General features: G+C 36.8%; 2 long non-coding RNA genes across 2 annotated transcripts; both read left to right on the top strand.

Annotated features, from left to right (window-relative positions):
- Positions 1 to 758: 758 nt before the first annotated feature.
- LOC311088636 lies at positions 759 to 3,803 on the top strand. Its single transcript, XR_014607540.1, has 3 exons — positions 759 to 862; positions 1,638 to 1,749; positions 1,913 to 3,803. It is a non-coding gene; the product is annotated as an uncharacterized lncRNA (long non-coding RNA).
- A 4,574-nt stretch (positions 3,804 to 8,377) lies between these two features.
- On the top strand, positions 8,378 to 11,028 carry LOC311087739. The gene is made up of 3 exons (XR_014607360.1): positions 8,378 to 8,549; positions 9,230 to 9,348; positions 9,512 to 11,028. It is a non-coding gene; the product is annotated as an uncharacterized lncRNA (long non-coding RNA).
- Positions 11,029 to 12,105: the final 1,077 nt, after the last annotated feature.

Here is a 12,105-nt window from a genome sequence, read left to right as displayed (position 1 = left end):
TTTTTGGTTTTTTTGGTTTTTGTGAATTATTATTATTATTATTATTATTATTATTATTTTCATATTTGACAAGGGTGGCAATAATTCTGACCACTAATGTATTTATCCAAGTAATACATGTGTCTGCTTAGAAACACAACTTTAATCTGAAGTTAAGCCTCAATTTAGTCCTGGAGTAGCTCTACTCTTCCTTCAGGTGATCAGTTTATTAAACTCTGTCTGGACTAAATCTAGGACTATTTAAAACCATGACAGAGAAAGCAGAATTCTGTTCATCTGGTTTAAAGGGCCATTTTAGTCTAGAACTAGGCTTAATCTCTGTCTGGGAAACCGGCCCTTGGTGTCCACAACTCGTTTGTTCGCTAGAGAAATTAACTCTTGAGAGAAGCATTTCCCTATATAATTGAATTTATTCAGTAAACCATTGTTTGATTAAAAAAAGAAGCAACCCCCAAGCCGTACCAAGACTTTAAAACCAAGATAAGTACTGAACCGTAATTTTTGCATAACGTTACATATATATATATATACATATAAACACAAAATGTGCTGTGCTAGACACATAGACTTGTTAAGAGAAGGCAGGTTGTTGTTTTTGACGCATTGGTTTCAAGAGTCAGTGGTGACCAAAACACACCCAAATTTCTTCGTTTTGTGCAAAAACAGCCACAAAATGGTGTGTTGGCATGTCGAGAATCAACTCTAAGTGAACAGGATTGTGGCTACATTTGGGGAAGAGAATCATCTTGCAGTTGATGTGAGAAGTGACTGCGTTTACTGGCTGTGGAAGATGTGATAACAGATACTGTCAAGTGTCGAAGTTATCAGAGCAGGATTAAAACATCTCCACTCCAGAAGAATCGTAAGTCTTTTCTCTCTTAATGCAAAATGTATGTTAAAGTCCTATTTTTACACAGCCTCATGTCGTTTAGAACTCGTTTAATGATCTTTCATCTACTAAACACATTTTAAGGGACCAAGGAGATTTAAAATCTTCATCATTGTTATTTTGGTTCACTTATTGTTTTCATTTCTCCCTCGTCATATATTTGCTGATGTTAACCTCAAACCTGAAATTCTATAATGAAATTTACTTGTGTAGTTTGCGAAATGTGTCTCCAGACTGGGACATGTTAATACTTTCACAGCCACCTCCTGTAGAGATGCTTTAGTTGATATTTAAAGAACAAAATGTGTTTGATTTAAAAATCTGTGTTCTGCTTTCACAAATCAGTCTGAATACAAATGAAGCTGAGAGAAGTAGCATGCAAACTTTTTTTGATGGTGTTAACTGGCAAAACAGGATGTGACTAAAGAAAAAAAGGTTAGAATCCTGAATTCTGATATTGCATATTTTTGTAATAATCCAAAACATGAGAGGGAATGAATAGACTCTTTTTTTTATATCATGTACAGTTATGCAACATAACTATCAAAGCTACTAATATTTTATTTTGGAAGTAGCATTCAAAATCTGAGTGTGCTATACGAGCATGTGATGGACATCTGCCCCTAAAATTGAACCTGCCCAGTTTCCAACAGTAAAAAATAAAAAAACTATTTATAGATTAAATATACTAGAACATGCTTAAACATGTCATCAATACTTTTCTTATAGTATTGCTTGATATTTTCAGAATCTGTCCTACAGCGAAAGCATGTCTGTTGTCCTCATTGGCTTAATCGTAGCAGCGATTGTAATCATCATCATCATCATCGGCTGTGTCTATAAATGCTGCTGCAAAAAAAGTACATTTTTCCTTCATTTTATTCCACAGAAATGTATCTGTGTGTGAATTTAACGACAGACATGTTTAGCTTGTTAAAACTGCACTTATATTTTAGTGATAATGGAAATGATCAATTATAGGGCGGTTGTGAAACTGGATTATAAAATGATCTTGTTTTTCAGCTGTGGAAGAAACGCATGTAACAGTCATTCAGTCGCCGCCGGTCGCACAGCCGGTCGCACAGCCGGTCATGCAGCCGGTCATGCAGCCGTTCGTGCAACCGGTCATGCAGGCGGTTCAGTACCCATCATTCCCTGGGTACTGAATGATGTACCCAGTGATGTACCCGATGGCAGTGCAGCCGCTCACCCTCGTACAGCAGTAGACTGGGCCTTATCGGATGCAGATCATGCAAGACTAGTGCAGTCTTTCTCAACTGTGGGCCATGACCCAAGCTTGCTTTTTTATTTGTTTTTCTGGTGTGAGACTTTTACTTTGAAAGATGTGTGTGAAAACTGTTAACTCTTCTGCAAAGACTGCTCTTCTGTCAGATAGAATGTGCTTTTCTATTTCACTGCGCTACTTTTCCATTGGTTTTTATGTGCATGTGCTAGTCTGTGTTTGACCGCTTTTGCAGCATTCGTGCATGACACGGCATTCTAAAAATGCAGTGCTTAAGTTAAAACTTTCAAATAATGTCTCTAGATTTTTTTTTTCTTCGTTCTATTGATCTGCTTAAGTTTTCCTGATTCAGTGTCTTTATTCTAATGTAACGTAGTTACATTGTCAATTATGAAATCACCAAAAAGTAGCAATAAGTGACCTAAGTGTGGTACATTGTGTGTTCGCTGGGAAGGGTTTGCATGCAGGTATGATGTTCATTCTGTTCACCATTTTTGAGAAATAAATTAGCTTGGGTCCAAATTCCCCAAAATTTGTGTTGCCACTTAATGACCTAGGGGAAATATGAGAATATGCCAAACTATTTCAGAACCACTGGACTAGAGGATGTGTTGTCAGAGTTATTAAAGTCTTGTGTAAAATTGCTCAATTTCTGTCTTCTTTTCAGTTTGCCCTTTCAATTTAGTTTTTGCTCCGTAACAGTTTGTTTATTGTGTGTTTTCTTTCTGTTTTGTTGAAGTTTTCCCATTATATTTGATTTTAGTGTTTTATGGCTGCCAAAGTTAACCAATTTAATTTAAATCAGTTTAATATTTTTAATTTTCTATTGAAGACTAAAATTTCATCTTTGAATATAATTTCATTATTTAATATTATGTATCTGTATTATTATCTTATGAAATTTAAAATGCACGAGTTAGACTATAGATTGCATGGACACATGTGTTTAAGGAACATATTTTAGACACAAGGAGGGTAGCTGGGAGGATTATGTATTCTGTTTAAAGGTATGTGTAAAATGCAATGTTCACTTAGCAGAGAGTTCCAATGATGATGATGATACTTCAAATGTGTACAGTTGGTATGCTCTTTACAAGGAAAGGAATGTTTCAACTGATGCAAATGTACCATTTGTATACCACTAATATACACTGAGAAATAGTTTCTAGTAGAAATAGTCGCTCAGTTGTGTATTTAAGCTCAATCTTACTGTACTACAGCAGAGAAACACGGAAACGCATAGACCTGGCATGAATATAACATCATCTCAGAGTTTCTCTCCTGACATATAAGAATAAAGATTTTCCGTGGCAAGATAACTGGTGTCCGGTCCTGTGAATCAAATAATTACGGGGAAAAGGCTTAAAGTCTACACTATACTGGCATGTTTAATGCAGGTGGATTGTAAATGCTCAAATTTGTACTGTTTAATATATTGTAATAAATTAACTTGTGGTCATAGTTTTTTTTTTTTTGGTTAATGTGGTTTAGTTTTGAAGGGTTGGGGTCAAAATCCCTTGCCTCTTCACTATATCAATATATATCCTTTTGAGTTTTATATTAATCCTATTTTATGTACTAATCAACTCATAATCATAATGTGATCCATATGTAGTTTTAATCCTATTATGCTGTCAGCAGTTCTGATTATATTTTGCTATACTTTTAAGACATGACTATGTGTGACTAATTTTTATGGCCCTGGATGAGGATCTTGAGAACAGGTTCTTTGTATTGGGGAAACAGCTAATTATTAATGGAAGACAGAATGCCTGAAGACTTATTAGTCGGTTCTGTGTTCATCCTCTCTTGAACAAATTAATATTACAGGGGTCAACCTCTATGTGACTTACATGATCTGGTTCATAGTTAGTTCACAGAATTGTATTTCTTTCATGTGTCTTTCTCTAGAGAATAAAGTGAATATTATCTGTACTCCTTCTGAGGAGGGAAGGTGTTATCAGTATGTTTTGGGTAGTCCGTCCTGATAACAATGAGCTCAGGCTTTCTACAACCTTGGTAGAACTGTTATTTTCTTTGTGCTTTTGTGTATACGTTGCATGTTCTGTGCAGGTCTCGTGGTACGTAGCAGCAGATCTCGGGACCCTTCTGATGACCCCTGAGGTCATCGTGGGATCAACATGGACTCGGATGACGAATTATCTTGAATAATGTTAATGTACCCTGCTGTCTATCTACAAGTGTATAATTGTTTAGACTTTATGTTCTCTTAGCCAATCAGAAGTGAATGTTTATGCAATGCATGTCCTTGGAAAAGGTATAACTGGTGTAAGATTTCTGTGTAAGGTAGAGTTAGCTTGCGACCTCCTCGTGAGACTTTGACGCTGGCTCTACCAATTTAACTGCAAACTATTCTTCAGTAAATTTTTACTTATTTGATTGAACTTCATGACTCCTGGTCTTCTTTCATCATATCTGGTCCTGGGTCTGAAAACTGTACCCCCTTACAGTTTCAAGTCTTCCGAATTTTAGTTTTTCATATTAGTTTTCAATAACAGCAAAACAGAAATGTAAATGTCTTGTACTTTTTTACACAAAAGTTCTTAAAGCAAATTTTGTTAAAGCATTATTCGATTACAATAGAGTACTTTAGATATTTTTTTTCTTTTTATTTATGTACTTAGATATTTCTAGAAACAGTGTATGGTATTTTGCTCTTAATAGATTTTTAAAATAGTGAATGTTGTGAATGTGTTCTCAGTACTTTTCCTGGAAATCAATATATATATATATATATATATATATATATATACACTCACCTAAAGTATTATTAGGAACACCTGTTCAATTTCTCATTAATGCAATTATCTAATCAACCAATCACATGGCAGTTGCTTCAATGCATTTAGGGATGTGGTCCAGGGCTGCGTTTCCCAAAAGCATCGTAAGCCTAAATTGATCGTAAAAACGATCGTACGACTGATCTTAATATTACGGTCTGTTTCCCAAAAGCATCGTAGCTTAAGTAGCACTTAAAAATCTTCGTAGATCTACGAGTGCTCTGGAATAATCGTACATCCCCAAGTGCATCGTAAGAAGACAGATTTATGAGGACACCTGCAGGACAACCGGCAGATTACACCTTTAACTTTATTCAAATGCAATGTGATTATAATATAAGGTTTTGATTGTACTTTATTGTACACTTTATTACTCTTTTTTGTTGTTGGTTAAATTAATGTATAAATTAAATAATTAAAAAGGTCAGAAAACAAAACAAAAAAATAGAAATATTTTAATCTAATAATTTTAATCAAAATTAAATGAATGAACAAAAAATAAATAAAAGAAATCCTTTAAATCTGTTAAAAATTACATCTTTGTTTCGCTCTATCTCCTCTAAAAGGACATTAATTTCATCTTTTTGAAAGGTATCTTTTCTTGTTGTTGTTTTTTTGTTTTTTGTTTTTCAGCCATTTTGTCAGTGCCTCCGCCTGTAGGTGCTTTATATAGACTTGTCTTGATTGCTAATCCACAACAGATGGCAATTATTAGGTTAAACGTTCAGAATACGATTCCATATAAGGTTATGTTTCAGCACTTCACGAATGGACAGCGACTCTTAAGTAGCACGTAGAGCGCGTTCATGTTAAGTGCATTTTTGGGAAACGCTCGTGGAATTGCTGCGAGCGTTCGTAACCTTGCACGTAGAAAGCGCTCTTAAGAGCTAAGATACATCGTTATCGGGAAACCCGGCCCTGGTCAAGACAATCTCCTGAACTCCAAACTGAATGTCAGAATGGGAAAGAAAGGTGATTTAAGCAATTTTGAGCGTGGCATGGTTATTGGTGCCAGACGGGCCGGTCTGAGTATTTCACAATCTGCTCAGTTACTGGGATTTTCACGCACAACCATTTCTAGGGTTTACAAAGAATGGTGTGAAAAGGGAAAAACATCCAGTATGCGGCAGTCCTGTGGGCGAAAATGCCTTGTTGATGCTAGAGGTCAGAGGAGAATGGGCCGACTGATTCAAGTTGATAGAAGAGCAACTTTGACTGAAATAACCACTCGTTACAACCGAGGTATGCAGCAAAGCATTTGTGAAGCCACAACACGCACAACCTTGAGGCGGATGGGCTACAACAGCAAAAGACCCCACCGGGTACCACTCATCTCCACTACAAATAGGAAAAAGAGGCTACAATTTGCACGAGCTCACCAAAATTGGACAGTTGAAGACTGGAAAAATGTTGCCTGGTCTGATGAGTCTCGATTTCTGTTGAGACATTCAGATGGTAGAGTCAGAATTTGGCGTAAACAGAATGAGAACATGGATCCATCATGCCTTGTTACCACTGTGCAGGCTGGTGGTGGTGGTGTAATGGTGTGGGGATGTTTTCTTGGCACACTTTAGGCCCCTTAGTGCCAATTGGGCATCGTTTAAATGCCACGGCCTACCTGAGCATTGTTTCTGACCATGTCCATCCCTTTATGACCACCATGTACCCATCCTCTGATGGCTACTTCCAGCAGGATAATGCACCATGTCACAAAGCTGGAATCATTTCAAATTGGTTTCTTGAACATGACAATGAGTTCACTGTACTAAAATGGCCCCCACAGTCACCAGATCTCAACCCAATAGAGCATCTTTAGGATGTGGTGGAACGGGAGCTTCGTGCCCTGGATGTGCATCCCACAAATCTCCATCAACTGCAAGATGCTATCCTATCAATATGGGCCAACATTTCTAAAGAATGCTTTCAGCACCTTGTTGAATCAATGCCACGTAGAATTAAGGCAGTTCTGAAGGCGAAAGGGGGTCAAACACAGTATTAGTATGGTGTTCCTAATAATCCTTTAGGTGAGTGTATGTATGTATATGTATATATGTATAGGTAAAAATGTTTTAGGTAAACACACACACACACACACACACACATGTATGTGAGTAAAAAAAAAGTCCTCTGCTCTTATCCAAAAACAAACTCCAGCATTCAGTTGCCAGACACTACTACAACAACACTACTACTACCCATGCACAGATTCATGTTTCTGAAGTTTACACAGAAATATACTTACACAATAACTTTATTCTAGAGCTGCTATACAGACAAAACGATCTCTGTTGCATTAATTTCCTATTATCACTGTAAAGCTGCTTTGAAACAATCTGTATTATAAAAAGTGTTATTATAATGAAGGTGACTTGACTTGAACACTCAGAGCTGTTGTCGTGGCAAAAGGATGTAGAAAAAAGTATTTTATAAAAGAGTGCCAATAATTGTGGCCAATGTGTATTAGAGAGACTTTTAAAAAAAAATGTTGTTAGGTTTTTGTGAATTATTATTATTATTATTATTATTATTTTCATATTTGACAAGGATGGCAATAATTCTGACCACGAATGTATTTATCCAAGTAATACATGTGTCTGCTTAGAAACACAACTTTAATCTGAAGTTAAGCCTCAATTTAGTCCTGGAGTAGCTCTACTCTTCCTTCAGGTGATCAGTTTATTAAACTCTGTCTGGACTAAATCTAGGACTATTTAAAACCATGACAGAGAAAGCAGAATTCTGTTAATCTGGTTTAAAGGGCCATTTTAGTCTAGAACTAGGCTTAATCTCTGTCTGGGAAACCGGCCCTTGGTGTCCACAACTCGTTTGTTCGCTAGAGAAATTAACTCTAGAGAGAAGCATTTCCCTAAATATTCCCCCCCCCCAAAAAACTGCCTTATGTGCACTTTACAATTAAAATGTTTTATTTAAGTGGTGATTATTATTATCTAAAAACAAATAGCAACTGAATTTAATAGTTTGGGCTCTGTTGTTAATTGTAACCTTTAGTAATGTGCAAGTAAGGGCTCCCATATACAGTAGTCAACATTTGAAGTGGATCAAAACCTTTCATCAAAGTTATACATGAGTTTTGAACAATTTTGAATTTTGAACAAAACAATATTTTTTTTTATCCCTAAGAAAATGTAAACTATAATTGAATTTATTCAGTAAACCATTGTTTGATTTAAAAAAGAAGCAACCCCCAACCCGTACCAAGACTTTAAAACCAAGGTAAGTACTGATCCGTAATGTTTGCATAACGTTACACATATATATATATACATATAAACACAAAATGTGCTGTGCTAGACACATAGACTTGTTAAGAGAAGGCAGGTTGTTGTTTTTGACGCATTTATTTCAAGAGTCAGTGGTGACCAAAACACACCCAAATTTCTTCGTTTTGTGCAAAAACAGCCACAAAATGGTGTGTTGGCATGTCGAGAATCAACTCTAAGTGAACAGGATTGTGGCTACATTTGGGGAGGAGAATCATCTTGCAGTTGATGTGAGAAGTGACTGCGTTTACTGGCTGTGGAAGATGTGATAACAGATACTGTCAAGTGTCGAAGTTATCAGAGCAGGATTAAAACATCTCCACTCCAGAAGAATCGTAAGTCTTTTCTCTCTTAATGCAAAATGTATGTTAAAGTCCTATTTTTACACAGCCTCATGTCGTTTAGAACTCGTTTAATGATCTTTCATCTACTAAACACATTTTAAGGGACCAAGGAGATTTAAAATCTTCATTATTGTTATTTTTGGTTCACTTATTGTTTTCATTTCTTTCTCGCCGTCTTTCTTCTCGTCTGTTGATGTTAACCTCAAACCTGAAATCCTGTAATGAAATTTACTTGTGTAGTTTGTCTCCAGACTGGGACATGTTAATACTTTCACAGCCACCTCCTGTAGAGATGCTTTAGTTGATATTTAAAGAACGAAATGTTTTTGATTGAAAAAGCTGTGGCATTCACAAATACTGATGTATACAAAGTCTGAATACAAATGAAGCTGAGTGTCACTGTCATCTGTTAGTCTCCGTCTGCACTTCATGTCCCATCATCCTCTCCGGCTCACACCTGCACTCACTCCACCATTACCCGCACCTGTCAGCGATCGGCATCGGCATCACTCACCGTGTTCAGCTGTTGTCACCTTGTCTTCCCTAATTCATCTGTGCATTTAAGTTCCCCTCTGTTCAGTGTTCAGGGTCAGTATTGTTTGTGTTATGTGCACACTGTATTGTATGTTGGCTAGTAATCATATCAATTGCTTGATATTTTCATAATACAGCGAAAGCATGTCCAACAGCAAACAAAATTCTGATGTCATCATTGGCTCAGTCATAGGAGGGATTGTCCTCATCATCATCATCATCTGCTGCTGTGTCTATAAACGCTGCTGCAAAAAAAGTAAGTGTTTCCTTCATTTTATCCCACAGAAATGTATCTGTGTGTGAATTTAACGACAGACATGTTTAGCTTGTTAAAACTGCACTTATATTTTAGTGATAATGGAAATGATCAATTATAGGGCGGTTGTGAAACTGGATTATAAAATGATCTTGTTTTTCAGCTGTGGAACAAACGCATGTAACAGTCATTCAGTCGCCGCCGGTCGCACAGCCGGTCATGCAGCCGTTCATGCAGCCGGTCGCACAGCCGTTCATGCAGCCGGTCGCACAGCCGTTCATGCAGCCGGTCATGCAGGCGGTTAAGTAGCCATCATGCCGTCCGATGGCAGTGCAGCCGCTCACCCTCGTACAGCAGTAGACTGGGCCTTATTGGATGCAGATCATGCAAGACTAGTGCAGTCTTTCTCAACTGTGGGCCATGACCCAAGCTTGCTTTTTTATTTGTTTTTCTGGTGTGAGACTTTTACTTTGAAAGATGTGTGTGAAAACTGTTAACTCTTCTGCAAAGACTGCTCTTCTGTCAGATAGAATGTGCTTTTCTATTTCACTGCGCTACTTTTCCATTGGTTTTTATGTGCATGTGCTAGTCTGTGTTTGACCGCTTTTGCAGCATTCGTGCATGACACGGCATTCTAAAAATGCAGTGCTTAAGTTAAAACTTTTAAAACTTTAAAATGTGTCTCTAGAATTTTTTTTCTTCGTTCTATTGATCTGCTTAAGTTTTCCTGATTCAGTGTCTTTATTCTAATGTAACGTAGTTACATTGTCAATTATGAAATCACCAAAAAGTAGCAATAAGTGACCTAAGTGTGGTACATTGTGTGTTCGCTGGGAAGGGTTTGCATGCAGGTATGATGTTCATTCTATTCACCATTTTTGAGAAATAAATTAGCTTGGGTCCAAATTCCCCAAAATTTGTGTTGCCACTTAATGACCTAGGGGAAATATGAGAATATGCCAAACCATTTCAGAACCACTGGACTAGAGGATGTGTTGTCAGAGTTATTAAAGTCTTGTGTAAAATTGCTCAATTTCTGTCTTCTTTTCAGTTTGCCCTTTCAATTTAGTTTTTGCTCCGTAACAGTTTGTTTATTGTGTTTTCTTTCTGTTTTGTTGAAGTTTTCCCACTATTAGTGTTTTATGGCTGCCAAAGTTAACCAATTTAATTTAAATCAGTTTAATACTTCTAAGTTTCTGTCTACTGGCATGTTTAGTGCAGGTGGATTGTAAATGCTCAAATTTGTACCGTTTAATATATTGTAATTAACTTGTGGTCATAGTGTTTTTTTTTTTTTGTTGTTTTTTTTGGGTTAATGTGGTTTAGTTTCAAGTCTTCAGGTTTTTAGTTAAGTAACAAAAAAAAACCCTTCAAATAGCAGGAAAAGAAACCATGATTCCATTTCAAGGAAGTGTCAACACGTTTTCTGTTAAGAGGTTTTTCTTGCAGTGCAACAACTGCCAACCCGGAGTCCCGCCAACCTTCTGTTTAACACTCCCGCCATGAAAATGCACATGCTTGCTTTTTTAGTCAAAGCAAATTTTGTTAAAGAATTTTTCAGTTGTCATATTTTCTCAATTCCGTGCAGTGTTTGGTGAATGTTCATGGATGCCCTACTGGTGAAATAAAAGACAAACCTGTCTTCATTGCTTGTATTGCTCATATTCATCTAACTGCAATCGAGTACTTTAGATATTTTTCTTGTTATTTATGTACTTATATTTTTAGAAACCGTGTATGGTGTTTTGCTCTTAATAGATTTTTAAAGTTGTGAATGTGTTTCAGTACATTTCCTGGAAATACATTTTTTCATATATATATATATATATATATACAGTCGTGCTCAGAATTAATGGCACCCCTGGGAAATATGATCAAAAATGGCTGTAAAAAATAAATCTGTGTTTATCCTTTTGATCTTTCATTCAAAAAACTGGCAAAATCCTAACCTTTCATTGAAGTAAAAGAATTGAAAGTGGGGGGGAAATCACATTATAAAATGTTTTTCTCCAAAACACGTTGGCCACAATTTTTCATACCCTTTTATTAAATACTTTTGCAACCTCCTTTTGCCAACATAACAGCTCTGAGTCTTCTCCTATAATGCCTGATGAGTTTGGAGAACACCTGATGAGAGATCAGTGATCATTCCTTCATACAGAATTTGCTCCAAACACATCTAGCGTGTTTGCTGCCAAAAAGCTCTTTTTTAGTTTCATCTGACCACAGAACCCTGTGCCGTCTGAAGATCCAGTCGTGTCTGACAACTGAATATGCTGGAGTTTGTTCTTGGAGGAGCGAGGAGCATTTTTCTTGAAACCCTCCTAAACAACATGTGGTGATGGAGGGGTTGTTTGATATATTTCTTTAGGCTTTCTGACCCCATGACTCAACTAATCTCTGCAATTCTCCATCTGTGATCCTTGGAGAGTCTTTGGCCACTCAAACGATTTTTGCCAATTTTTTGAATGAAAGATCAAAAGGATAAATGATGCAGATTTATTTTTTACAGCCATTTTTGATCATATTTACCAGGGGTGTGATTAATTCTGAGCACGACTGTATATATACACACACCTTGGAACTAAATGATAACCATATTAATTTACCACAGTCCAAAACACTAGACATATGGCGCTTTTCCATTACCAGTACCAGCTCAACTCGACTCAGCTCGGCTCGACTCGGCTCGGCTCGGCTCGCTTTTCGCTCCGTTTTCCATTGCAGATAGTACCGGATAGTACCTCCACAATAGTA

Source organism: Abramis brama (assembly GCF_963993115.1).
Source record: "Abramis brama genome assembly, chromosome: 8".
Classification (NCBI taxonomy): Eukaryota; Metazoa; Chordata; class Actinopteri; order Cypriniformes; family Leuciscidae; genus Abramis; species Abramis brama.
Note: the sequence above shows the minus strand (reverse complement) of the source record. Positions and strands in the feature narration are given on the sequence as shown.